This window comes from Eschrichtius robustus, chromosome 8 (assembly GCF_028021215.1).
Source record: "Eschrichtius robustus isolate mEscRob2 chromosome 8, mEscRob2.pri, whole genome shotgun sequence".
Taxonomy (NCBI): domain Eukaryota; kingdom Metazoa; phylum Chordata; class Mammalia; order Artiodactyla; family Eschrichtiidae; genus Eschrichtius; species Eschrichtius robustus.
Genome location: NC_090831.1, coordinates 24,439,634 through 24,454,400, shown reverse-complemented (window position 1 = coordinate 24,454,400; position 14,767 = coordinate 24,439,634). Strand labels below are relative to the sequence as shown.

Below are 14,767 nucleotides of genomic sequence, written 5' to 3'. Positions count from 1 at the left end.
TATCTGTGGTTCTGCATCCATGGATCCAGCCAACTACACATTGTGGATCGGGTAGTACTGTAGTACTCATTGAAAAAATTCTGTGTAAAAGTGGACTCACAAAGTTCAAACCTGTTTTGTTCAAAGGTCAACTGTAGTTTTATTCACCTGAAGCAAAAGAGGGACAAACACATTATGTAAGACATGCACTGAGTACATAAGAGAAAAGTTCAGGTTACTCAGCATGTTTTACCTAACAGCTTTTCCACTTACGTTTATCTTTGGAAACCAGCGTTGTTTGTCCCCACTCTTCTCTCAAATGCAGCTATTTAGAGCATATAAAATTTTTGCCTTGCATGCTTGGTTTTCTTAATAGTGTAGCTTCTAACATATTAAAATCTATTTTACCTACTAATTAGATTAAATTTTATTCTTTATTGTTATTTCTTCATCATAAGAAATAGATAAGACATTGACATCTGTAGTAATTTACTGCTTGCTTAAAGTACTTAAATTTAGAAAACAAAGAATAATCACAGGTACAGGAAAGAAAACTAATTATTGGGACTTAGGTCAAGAAGAGAAAATAAGAAAGCATGTTTTAAGATACCGCTAATTACATACCTTTCTTGAGTCTATAGGGAGATTAGCTGTGTCAGCTCGTAGATTGTTCTCATTTGTAGAAGTCATGAGTATATCTACACGTGGGCTATCTTTGAAAGAGGAAATAGAATTTTTCTGTTTCTTTTTTTGCTGTCATATCTACAGAGTGTTTCTAGGATGAACTTATGAGCGTTATGCCTTTCCACTATGTTGGAAACCTCGTGGTAGGAACTGAGACTGAGCTATAAGAAGCATGTCCAGTAAATAGGTCAGAAAATCAGAGAACGTTCCCAGAGAATCTGTAATTATTCAGATGTGTGGATAGAGCTCTGTTCCCTGGGAAACCCCCCCAAGGAAAGGCTTGGCCAGAGGTAAAATTTCCTGGGATGTGAACTACAAAACTTTAAAACAGTTTCAGATTACAAGAGTACATACTTGTACCACAAATGAATACCAGGACCTGTATGACATTTTCGTACTCATGAGTGAGTATCTCAAATTTCCTATTCTATCTATAAGCCTTCCTTCCACTTTTCCTTGGAATAGGAAGCCAGATCACACACCTCTGTTTTCCACTAGACACAGATTGTGATTTTTTTGATACACAGTCTTCCTTACCTAATAAGTACAGTATCTGCCCACAAAACCCAGGTTTAGCGTTTTGGTTATGATTAATGCAACAACAGGTAGAATATGAATGATGAAAATTAACTTTTAAAATTAAGTTCCTTTTCACACTCTTACTTTACACGATATCTAGGTGTGTTTACAAAGGCATGATTCCCTAGACATGAGTAATATGCAGATTCACATTCAAGCTAGTTAAATCAATCATTTAAATCTGGTTGTGTTTCATTATGTGGAAACAGAAGGTCATTAGACTAGTACTTATTTTACGTGCAATCCCAATACATAAAGATAGTTAAAAGAACAGCTATTCTGGTCAAAGTTAGCAAGAACTGTGGCCCTTGCCCTTTCCAGTCACATCTCATTTGGGCTCTGAGTCATCCCCACAGAACCCAAGGGCTCTGTAGAAAATATTTAAATAATTAGATTAGGAGATCTCCAACACCTTTTCTTATTGAAGTTACCATAATCCTTCTAATTTACTTCTGCATTTCCATCCTATCAGAATATGTGGAGCTAAAAATATATAATAGAAAAGCATTTATAGACATCTATAATATAAAATAATACACTTCACTAAATTATGCCTCTCAAATATTACGACTTACAGCTTGTTTTGGTCACAGTCTTAAAAAATTAAAACAATAAATACTATATTTATTGTTATATTGTTATATTATACTAAGGATTCTTCTAGAAATAAGCCTTTTAGAGTACTTTTTGCAGTACCTGATTTACAGGGATTACTATAAGTTTGAAATGATTCTCTTAGAGTCATGTTGGTTCAAATAGGATTATCTAGAGCCATTCTTGATGAATCCAAGACAGAAATGCTATTCTCTGTTTTTTTTCTATCTCAAGTTTTACTGTAAATAATAAGATACTATACAATTTTCAAGAGTTATGATTCTGGGCTATGAAGTTAAGTAATTTAGGTCAATTCTGGGTCTTAATATTATAATTTCTCTGTGGCTCAATTTTCTCTAACTGGAGATAGAATACATCATATAAGATTGCAAATGTCAGATCAAATTAAATGAGATAATGAACAAAGATTCCTATCACAGCACATGTTATTTTTATTTCAAATGTTATTATGATGTGTTATTTTGAACAATCATAACAGTAAAATATTATCACATATTGGCCAAGTATTATTTTGTAAAAATCTAATAAATATATATAGTTTACACGAATAGGAATGATTATTTGCAAAACACTTAGATTACCATAAAATCTGATGAGGTGATTTGTTCTTTATGTATACAGGAACTAAGACTATCATGCAAATAAAAAGGCAGCTTCTGGCTTAGAACAATGCTCCTTGAAATTTTCAGGTATGACTTGGGCCTAAAACACCCACTTGAACTAAAACACCTTGTGATTAAATCAGATAATAGTTACAGAATCCGTTCCTTCAAGACCAAAAAATCCACAGGATTCAAATATGTTTGAGTAAACTTCGCCAAATATTTTCATAAAAAATGCGGGTAACAACTATAACTTTCAAGGTAAATTCCAAAATTTTCAGTACACTCTGTCCAAATACCTCTCCAATTGTAATTTTGAGATTCTTCCCAGGTTAACCTGCTATCTGATGATTATGTATTGGATTTATTTTTCCAGCCTCTTAATGATTCTGATAAATGAAAAAAATTTTTCTATGTATTTTTTCTCTCATAAAATCCAGTCGACCACTGGACTATCTACATAACAATTTTTGTAAATTTTTTGGATTATTTGTTGAACCAATATTAAAAACAATGTTTCTTTCACTAATTTAAAACTACATAGTAGAGAAAGGACTGAAAAGTGCATGCAAAAGATTTTAGAAAACATCTTTTAATATGTAACTTGATAATTCCAGAAACTGAGATATAGAGAATTTATGCCATTTACAGTTATGTATGAATTCACTTACTAATTAAATTAAAACTTTATATTTCTTCAGAATGATTTTTGTTATCTAAACTTGGTATCATCATTCGGGAAAATAATTCACTGATATTTGTAATAAGCTTCCTAAATAGCCAAAACCATTAATTCTGAGTTGTTTTTATTCTGCTACCAAATTTTATATAATTTATACAAAATTATTAAGTCTAGAATCCTTATTTGGAATTAATATAATTTACCATTCCCAGTAGCAATTACAATATCTTTGTTCACTTAAAAAGAACATATCCAAAGAACACATTGCATTTAGCCATGTAGACAAAGTCAGGTTCACCAAAAGTTGTGAAATTCAGATAGAAAATTAAACTAATAACTCTCTAAAATAATTAGTTAATAATTGCATATTAGAAAGCATGTTGGCATAAGAGTGTCAAATCATTTATAAGAACTAATTCCACTATACTAATTTTTATTAATGTTGACTTTTATTCATAACTTAAATTAAAAATTATGTATAAATAGCCTAAGTAGACAGTGAAATTTCTGCAGTAATCAAATTGGATAGTACCTCATTTTAAATATTAATAAATATGTACAGATAAACATAAGATTTTAAACATCAAGAACCAAAGTGCCATAGATTAGTGGACAAGGTTTTAATATTTTTTTAAACATAAAAGGTAAGAAGATTACTAACTTGGAAAACAACACAAACCTAATTTTTTTAAAAAGCCTAATAACTTCAAGAAAACAATTCCTGCTGCTGTTGTTGTTCTATAACTTCTTAAGAGTGTTTATATAGTAGTGTCATATCCTATTAATTTGGGAAATAGAAATCTTTTTATTTAAAAAAAATCATTATCATTCACCTTTAAAAAGGTTAAGAAGGATTTTTCAGTCAAATGCTCCAACATTTGAACAATCAATTTTTGTAGGACCAAATGGTATTCTGCAGAAAAACCCTACACTGAAATCCTTATTACATAAAGTGTGAGAGTTTAAATATGCTTTAAGAAAAATAAATGATGACATCAGATCTCAGTGAGTGGTTTGGTACAAGAGGAATTAAAAAAAAAAAACCCACACACATCCCACCACTGATATGACTCCTATGGGTCTATTTTTATGTTCTGGTAAGGACCCATTACCTATATCTGAGATCCTCTGCAGCACTTTTTTTTTTTTTTTTTTTTTTTTTGGCCATTTTCTATCCAAGTATATCAGATGCCAGAGAGACAAAAGGAACTAACTTGCTGAGCAGCCTCTAATATACTCTGTTTTACTACACAATCATTATTCCGGGTGATAAACTGGGTCTGGGGAATTAAAGTGAATAATTAAAGAAAATTATCAGTCTTACTTTCCTGCATGATTTAGCTTGAAAAACTCATTTCATGACATTTAAATAAAACGTACTTTTCTATACAGCGTTAATCTAAAGGGTGTTGAGGCTAATAATTGCGAAAATGACTAGAGACTGTCAGTCAACAAGGGTGACAAACAGACTTTAAAAAGGAAATAGCCTATTTTTCTAACTGGGAGTTCTTCACTATCATTTTCTGTTAGTTGTACAGAAGGTTCATGAGCACAGCAAAATCCTTCTATGAAAACCAAAAAAATTAAATTTCTCTTAGATCTCTTCAGATAAAAAGACAACTGTTACATAACATTTAAATAATTCTACTATTTATGATGACCCTTTAATATAAAAAAGCATATTCATAAGTTAGTTTAAAAGAAAGTCATTATTTTAAAATCTAACCAAATAAAAGGCCTTGTACTTTGGGAGAACAAAAGACCCTCAATATTAAAAATACATTTTTACAAAGAAATTCTCAGAAACATACAGGCAAAAATCAAAATCTTCAGAAGGTTAAACTGTCATCTATCAGACAGACTAGCTGAATAAATGCCTCTAAGTCAAACTTGAAAGACAACAACCTAACAATAACAGGCAGAAATATATTTAGTTCATTAGATCATGTTTCAACCAGTCCTCACTGGATTGCTTGTGCTGTCCCTTCTGGGCCTGCGTTGGATCCTCTCATTTGTTAGCTGTGCAATACAACTGGAAAGAAATCCAAAGCACTCTTTTTCCTCAAGCATTGCTTTCTTTCTCCAGGGTTTTTTGACTGACACACTTATTTAAAAATTAATAAGTTATAAAATTCTTTAGGTATATTGGGGTTTTTTCAAATGTCAGATCACTTAATTATGAAAAAGTAGAAATGGCCTGTGTAATCTCATTATGATTTATGCTCTTCATTTAAAAAGAATAACTTACAGGGATTTCAGGTAATTTAAGGAGATGATTCCCTTTTAACTGTGACCTTTTTCTTTGTTGTATTAATAAAAAGGTAGTATAAAGGCTAATTTAATAAATATTTTAATTAAGAATATGTATTTTCTTGTAGTTAAACTGCTTTGATACATTTCTTTCTCAGTCTTAATTCTCACAAATACACACACACATACACACACCCTCCTCTGTGACAATTCAGAAATAGCCTACCAACACAGGAGTTCAGATGCTATTTTAAACAGCATATCTTAAATATATTGAAAGGATAGTTAAATTACAATGAAAATATGAACACTATTAGAGATAGATATTTCAGAAAAAAATACATGTAAAATAGATGCCTAAGTTGACACTGGACTTACTTGGATCACTATTTAATCAGTAGCTTAATGCCATCCAAATCCTCTGTTTCTGGAGGGGAAAATGTCACACCCTCCCATGAGCAAACCAGAGAATCAAATTTACATTCTCAGAGACAGCTGTTAAGTGTTCAGTCCCATAAACAACAGTTCCTGAGTAGCTTAGCACACAAGACTCTGAAAACGTAGAGCTATGTAAAATCTGCAACCATATTTTTATATTTCGAGCAAAATATTCTGCTTGAGCAATAAGGCAGAAAAATACTGTATCCATTTCTAACGTATGTTGGGGTTTCCATTTTTAAAAGATTATGCATGTGCAATATTTTGAAGGGATATTTTTTATGAGGATATACCTTGCCTTATGTAAATCCACTAGAGCTCTAGACAAACTTAGTAGAATGAAAGCTAAAATTGTCCACATGCTAAAGGCACCTTAGGCACAGTGCTTTGGGAACTCTTTTTCCCTGAAAGACCACTTAGGGTTTGGAATCAGATGTTACCAGGCGCGAGCTATATTGACTGGGGATTAGGAGTTAACTAACAATTTATTCTTATTTTCTTAATCAAAAAATGGAGAAAACTAAATCAGGGCATAACAATAAGAACTAACTAAGGCAAGTCGTGTGCAACACTTGACAGTGACCTGATTATGAGGCAACAAAATGCTTCCCTTCCCATCGGGCCCCTGCCCCTTTTCTCCCTTCTCTGCTCTGTTTCCTGGAGATTACATATCTTCATCAGACATACATTTGACCTATTTTTTTGTCCTGTCTCTGCATCTACTAGAATGTTGGCTTCGTGGGAGGGGAGACAGTTTTATCTGTTTAGTGCACTGAATCCCCAGAGCACAGAGCAGTCTCATAGCTGGTAATCAGTTGAATGAATGGACACACACATGATTATCACAACCACAATAATATTTTGAAAGGAGTGAGAATGACCAGAAATTAAAGGTTATTATATTGCTAGTTTGTAACACAAATAGGCAGTGCTTTGAGGTGAAGGGCATCTGCTATGGAAGTGAATGGACCTAAGTGGAATTTGGAATTCTTCCCTTCCTACAGTGTGTGACTTGTTGCTAACTACCTTACCTCTCTTAGTCATAGTGGAAATAGCTCCCTCTCAGCATTGTTGTAAAGATCGAGAGTGGTAATATGAAGGACTTAGCACAGACCCTGACATATAGTATTTGTTGAATAAATAATTGTTATGTGACCATTGGCAAATTTTTATTTTAGGAAATTCATTAAAGTAATATGGACAAGTAAAAAATATTGAAAATTATAGAGGGGTATAATATGAGATGTCTCGTTCAACCACCAGTTCTATTCCTCAGAAGTGACCGATGTCAGGTGTGTCCTCATACCCTCCATTAATCTTAAGAATTTTAAACTTATATACATATGTATGTGGACTAGTACACACACTGAATCATACTTTCTGCAACTTGCCTCTTTTAATATCAGGTGCCTTGGAGATATTCTCATGTCATGGATAGTGTTAACTCTCTCTTTTTCCATTATTGAAAAATAGTCCATAATAAATGTAGTATTCTCTTTCAAATGACCATGTTTAATGGAACTTTTGATTTTTCTAGTTCTCTGATCTTACAAAAATGATGCTAAAAATTCGTGTCTGTATAGTTTTGTTTATGTGCTTGGGCACTAGTAAACAGCAAAAGTGAATTTTTTCTGGGTCAAAAATACGTCCTTATTTTTTTGGTAGGAAGAGTTTTACCTAATTTCTGTTCCTACGTGTACACAGCAATGTGTGAAAATGCCTATTTCCATACATCACACACACTGGTTTATACTGAAATTTAAGTTTTTAACAAGTGCTTATTTTATTGGTAAATATTTAATTGACTGAAGTTTTAACCTATTAAGTATATTGGCATGTATATTTTAAAATATTTCTGAGAATACACTTGCTCATCTTTTTTTTTTTTCTTGTGGGTTTGTTTGTCCTTTCCTTATTAACTAATAATGAAATAGCCGCTCTTCTTACATTTGACACTTGAAAATTTTTTTGACTATATTAAACTTTATTTTTATTGTATTTTTAAATTACTGAAAATTTGAATTTTTATGCCATTAACTTTCACTTTTAAGTATTGTGTCATGCTTTGAAAGGCTTTCTCCAAGAATATAAAAAATAACAGACAAACTTTCTTCTAGCATTTGTATGGTTTCAAAAACTCCTTTAGAACAGTATTTCTAAATAAGCTGATTCATGGACTTTATCACTTGTGAAGTAAAAGAGGAAGAGTAAAGTACGTTGAGTAATTGTAAATATTACAACATATTTGAGAAGCAGACAATGGATGCATAATAAGAGTTCTAGAAGAGGAATCACACAGCCCAAGTCCTGACCACAGCTCTTTTAATAATAATAGGTTTTGTGAACTGGGCAGCACACAGTCATCATATTCCTGATTTCCTTTCTTGTCAAAGAGAATAACTACAGAGGCTACCTACAGCCTCAAGCTGAAGATCAAATCATATGGTAGATTTAAATTTAAAATGTAAAGATGTATGCAGGTTTTATATAGTAGATAAAAATGTTTGATTCATTTTATTTTTGCAGTCTAGCAAATGAAAAGAATTTTAATATCATATGCTTTGCAATTCTAGATTGTATGGGCAATCAAAACCTATAAATTATGATGATGATAAGGTAACAGAATTAACATGTACTGGGGGCTTTCTGTCTGCCAGTTGTTGAAATAAGTGTTTCACATAGGTTATCTCGTTGACCCACCACACCACCTTACTATGTTCTTTAGACAACTAGTTGAGGTCACACAGCTAACGTGTGCCAAAACAAGGATTAAAACCCTGATAGACTGACTGAAGAGCCTATACTCTTTCCCAAAAGAAAAAAACATACATAAATGAGTTCTTGATCAATTCCTAACTTTACATATTCTTTTTAAGACATTTGTATAAACTGAATAACAATTTTAAATAACCTTATGTTAGAAAATTATATCTAAATTCAACAAACAAGGAATGACAATGAACATATTCTGTATGTGGCAAATAATAGAATTATTTTGAGATTAAATAAAACAAAACTCATTCTAAAGACCTGTAACACATACACTGTAAAGTACCTCAAAACATTAGTTACCAGTGCAAAACAATGAGGTAAAATTCATCTTATCACTTTAATCCTTGGGATAACTAATCATGGAGATTTACACACACATATCTGTGCACATGCCTAACACACATGCTGTGTTTGTGTATATATATACATAAACAAACATCTATTTTTTCAATCACTGCCTTGTTCATTACAGAAGTATTAAACCAATGGCAGGTTCTATCTGCTTTATATGGTGAGGAGGGGCTTCACATGCAGGAATAAAAATAAATATAAATATACACATACATAGTTTACAAAGAGAATATTAAACGCACAGGACATAACAGCAATGCCAGTGAAAGCTTGAGAGATTAAAACTGAGGTTTTTATATCACTTTTAAAAGAAAATTTCAAGGACATCATTAAAGATAAAATGCAGAATATCAAGGTCATTAAAGTTTAGACTTAAGCCATGTTGTCTAATTAACGAAAGCACAGGATGAAAGTAAACCTACTGCATCAAAGATATAAAATAAACTTACACATATGTTTCATAGAAGCCGTGGTAGGAACTGTGTGTAGAAGACAGGTTAAATTGAGAGCACCTCTGTATACGTGGATAGTTCTCATGTGAGCAGGGCTAGATCAATATGTAAATGTCAAAGGCCTCCTAATAATCTTGGCAGACCTAATTTTTACTTGACTTGTTTGCATAGCTGACTCAACCCTCTAAGGAGAGGGGAAAAAAATCATTTTTATGTTCTTATCTATATGCACTGTATATATGTATATACACACATATATATATATACACGCACTCACATATGCACGTGTGTGCACGCACACGTATGTTTATGTGTACGTGTGCATCTTGTACTTCCCTTTGTTTATCTGCTTCAAAATTTTATATGTAACAGGAAATTTTTGTCATGACTGAGAAGTTAAGGTTCGGGTAGTTTAGGGACCCACACAAATAATCTATTTGCATTTGGAGATTGACTGCTGCCAGCTGAAGTTAAGGGTTGTCCCCATTTATTTCCATCCAAGCACTTTCTTAGGAGTAAAGAGGCTTCTTTTTTGAGCTAACATATATCTTCTTTATCTTCCCTATATTGTACCCATTTATCTGGATCTCTTGAACTATATAAAATATGCATAATCCCTCTATCACTTGGCAGCCCTATTGAAAAGAAGTACTAAACATTTCTTTATGTTGGCTTTCCCACATTGGAATTCTGTAAGTTACTACCCCAAATATTTAATGGAAAAAACTGTGTTCCATTCTTACGTTTAGAAAATTGGATTAAAGGAATATTGGTGTCTTGGAACATATATCGTGTTTATATGTTTAGTGACTCTCCAAGAGGGCTATTTAGTTTGCCATATTTCCCAAATATTTCCCCAGAGGACCAAATTTTCCCATATAGTGTGTATTATTATATCCCAAAATTAGTGTTCTAAGGGATACCATTTAGTTAACATTACTACAGGATATCTTAATTCGCAAATACAAGGATCTTCAAGGTTTCCATATTATCAAACAGGTAGTATATAGGCTGTTGGTGGCTTCGAAGAGAACCCTAAAAATTTCCAGCTTTTGGGGGATCTTTCATTATTCAAAACTGGTTTTCTTTTCATGATAATATAACTTAACAACATCTCCATTGCTTGACGCAACAACAGTTGATTTCTTTCTCATAACACATGCCTCACACTTGAGAGCTGGTGGGGCTGTGCTCCACACGGTCACCCAGGAAGTCAAGCTGATGGGAGCCTCCCATCTCATCTGCACGTGGTCAGGTGCAGCAGCAGCTGATAAGCTGATAAGCATGCTCTGCAGTGCTTCTGAGGAAGTATTTTGTAGCGCTTCCATCCATGGACAATCAGCCAGAATTTATTGCATAAGTGCTCCTAATTGTAGGGGTCTGAGAGATGCAGGGGAGTGGACAAAATATTTGGGGCTACCACTGTATCTGCCACAGCTAATAACACTCCTTAACTTCTTTTTATGAGCAAAATTGCCATGGCGTTAACCGATTGATGTCTCCTGAATGTCATGATAGAGTAATCTAAATATTGTACAGTGGCGAATAGAGTTTGCCACAGAGTGACGATGTATTGAATGTAAAGGAAGAATAATCATTAGTAAGATATCCCACATGTAAGAGTAAGAGAAGAATTTCAGAAAGTTATGGCAGGGAATTAAAGGAATGTTTAGCATTCACTTAAAAATGGTAGCTGTGTAGTCCAGGAATGTGTTATATGGTACAAAAAGTTAATAAAACAATGCAGTTACTACCATGATCAGATGATTAAGGTTAGCATGCCAGTGAAAGCCACAGAAGAGGGAAGGCAACTATTTCAAATACTGAACACTTTATATGTACCGCTTTCTGCCCTAGGTGCTTTATATTCCTGCACAGATTAAGGGTATTATAGTGATTTTTCTTAAACAACCAGGAAATAAATTGTGTGAAGCAAGCAACATAGCAACGTCCAACAGTACTTTTGAAAAATGCGCTTTGTATTCGTAAGTAATTATTCTTAAGTAAAAGGAATCCATGGTCATAAAACTTTGGGAAACACTGTACAGTAAATTTTACCTCCTGGAATCTGAAAAATAATATATGTGTATAACTGAATCACTTTGCTGTACACATGAAACTAACACAACATTATAAGTCAACCATAAGTCAATTAAAAAGAACTTAAAAAAATTTTTTTTCCTCTTGGAGATTTACAGCATACTAATCACTCTGAAAAGCCTCCCCAGAAGAAGTCAGTTTAATGTTGTTAAACCCAAATTTACCAAATTTTTTTTATCATAGAGCTAAAAAGAGTAAAGAAAAATTAACCTATCATACACTGCTGGGCCTGGTGTAGAACTGAAAGAAGTAGTAGCCATGGGGCTTCTTGTTTTCCTACGTGTCTTGCTGGGTATGCCAAGAAGGAAAGGCACTAACTGCTCGTTACATGAGATTTTCCTTGGGCTTATGTTTGCAGTGGTGAACCTGGAGGAATGATGTAATGTCTCACTCCTGCCCCCAAACCATAAGAGGCCTTGCTTACTGCTTGCTCTCAAAGTGGTGGATCCCTGAAACTCAGTCTTCCTGAGCTGCAGTACCATCTCATGTTGTGCACAGTATCCCTTTGACATTGTTGCATCTCCCCTGTGAGACTTGAGGTCCAGGGGAACTGACGTGTGCTTTTTACTGAACTGTAATAAAGTCTTTTGCCAACATCCATGAACAATTTAGGCTAACTCATTAGCTTGTAAGTAGGGTAACTTCAAATCCAAGATATAACAGTACAACGTGGTAATAATAAACTTTCAGCTCTTTCCATAAATTGATTAATTTGAATAATCTTTCCAGGGCTACTAATTTTGCCAGAGGAGAAGTATGACTTACGAGATAATCAACTCACAGATGCTATGATCTACCAAAGTTACAAGGTCTTAATTAACATTTGAGTGCTTACTCTTTTATTTGCTGTGGAAAGAACTTTATATGCATTAACTTGTTTAATCCTCAAAGCCACTCTATGATGGAGGTATCAGTACCTTCATTTTACAGATGGGGAAACTAAGACACGGAGGGGTTAATTATTTCATAAGGTCACACAGTAAGTGGTGGGCCTGGAATTCAAACCCCAGGCACCAGAACCAAATTTCTATCCATCACATTTAGAGAGAGGAGATATAGGAATTTTAAATTTATTCACAATAGAAACAAGAACAATTGTCACAAAAAAATAATAAAAACCCAATGAAAGAACGATTTTTAAAAATATTAAAAACCTGAGTTTGCAAATGTCTACCCATAAAAAAAGCAAATCAAAATTTTATTGTCCAACAAGTGTAAAGAATACCTGAGAAGAGAGCAAGTGAGTTTTGAGCTAGAAGGGAGGGCCTCACAATTCGAGATACGGTTAATACTCCTTGTTTAATCATTCAGATCGTATCAAGCAGAGCAGCCCCCGTTCACATGGTAACACGGGCCTCTAATCCCCAAAGTCCAGAGTTCATTGTTGGTGTGGCAAAGCAATTCAGTCAGTTGAAGAATATCTATTTTGTGTAGCTCCAGTTTTGCATAACATATACTTTACATAGCTGTCATAGGTTAGTATAATTGTAGTGTTATAGGAAACTCTCAGGTTAACCAAGCCACTGAAAATGATTACTCATGATACCAAGATTAAGCACCTTCAGCTACAGGGATCAACAAACTGTGGCACGTGGGTCAACTGTAGTCCACCCTCTGTTTTGTAAATTGATCTTCCTTGGAACACAGTCACACCCATTTGTTGGGTATCGTCTATGGCTGCTTTGTGCTGCAGTGACAGAGCTGAGTAGGGGCAACTGCTACAGAGGCCCTATGACCTGCAAAGCCTGCTATATTTCCTATCCGGTCCTTTACAGAAAAAGTTTGCTGATTTCTGTTTTAGTACCTTAAGCACATTTTCATCAATGGTAAATATCTTTGTTTTGTTTTTAATTTTTATTGGAGTATAGTTGATTTACCATGTTGTGTTAGTTTCAGGTGTACAGCAAAGTGAATCAGTTATACACATACTACATACATCCACTCTTTTTTAGATTCTTTTCCCATATAGGCCAGTACAGAGAATTGAGTAGAGTTCCCTGTGCTATACAGTAGGTCCTTATTAGTTATCTAATTTTATATATAGTAGTGTTTATATGTTAATCCCAATCTCCCAATTTATCCCTCCCACCCCTCTTAACTCCTGGTAACCGTAAATTTGTTTTCTTCATCTGTAACTCTATTTCTGTTTTGTAGATAAGTTCATTTGTACCCTTTTTTTAGATTCCACATATTCACAAGATCATATGATATTTAAATACCTTATTCAGCATGTATATAAAAGTGAGTGAAACATGGAGCTTTAATGTTTCGAAGTGAACCCTACTATCAATCTACTCTGGACTTTGAGTGTTTTTGTTTGTATTTCTACAATGTGACAGTGAATTAAACTAGTTGACCATAAATGTTTATTCCATTTAACGATGTCAGTGGTTAAAGCCAGACATCAATTTGCCCATTTCATAGTTACCTTTAGGGATTTTTTTTCCTTCCCCTAGGGATCCATGAATTTTCTCACTTAACTTTTCTCATAATAGACCTTACTAACTGTTCATGGCCTTTGGTCTACACAGATTTGGGCTATCTATTTCACTTTCTCAACCAGTTTAAGTCTTTCTCCACCGAATGATTTCAGGTAACTACTGCCAAATAGATGTTGAAAGAAACTTATTTGCCATCTGTGCCTTATACTGCATGCACTATTTGTAACTTTTTGTTTATTTAGCAAGCCTGTTGAATATTTTCTTCACATTTTGCATGCTAAATTATTCCAAATAAACAGACACTTGTTTTTGATCCCAACATAAGAACTATAGAGTTGTGTAGAAAATTACCTTGAGGCAATAGTGGCCTCCAAATACACTTTGAGGCACTCTCCCAGAGGTCTTAGAACAAAAAATCTCAGAGAACTTTAGATGGTCGAATACTATAATTTTAAAATCAATTTAAAATACAGTGAGGGGCTTCCCTGGTGGTGCAGTGGTTAAGAATCCGCCTGCCAGTGCAGGGGACAGGGGTTCAAGCCCGGGTCTGGGAAGATCCCACATGCCGTGGAGCAACTGGGCCCGTGAGCCACAATTACTGAGCCTGCGTGTCTGGAGCCTGTGCTTCGCAACAAGAGAGGCCGCGATAGTGAGAGGCCTGCGCACCGCAATGAAGAGTGGACCCCGCTTGCCACAACTAGAGAAAACCCTCGCACAGAAACGAAGACACAACACAGCCATAAATAAATAAATTAATTAATTAAAAAAATTTTTTTAAAATAAATAAATAAATAAAATAAAATAAAATACACAGTGAGACGT

General features: G+C 34.0%; 1 protein-coding gene across 1 annotated transcript in view; it reads right to left on the bottom strand.

The window, feature by feature from the left end:
* Positions 1–9,459, bottom strand: part of LOC137768420 (platelet glycoprotein 4-like) — a 66,160-nt gene extending 56,701 nt beyond the window's left edge. Inside the window, exon 1 of the mRNA XM_068549931.1 lies at positions 9,402–9,459. The gene's annotated coding sequence lies outside the window, so the exon portion shown is untranslated. The remainder of the gene's footprint in view (positions 1–9,401) is intronic.
* Between the last annotated feature and the right edge of the window lie 5,308 nt (positions 9,460–14,767).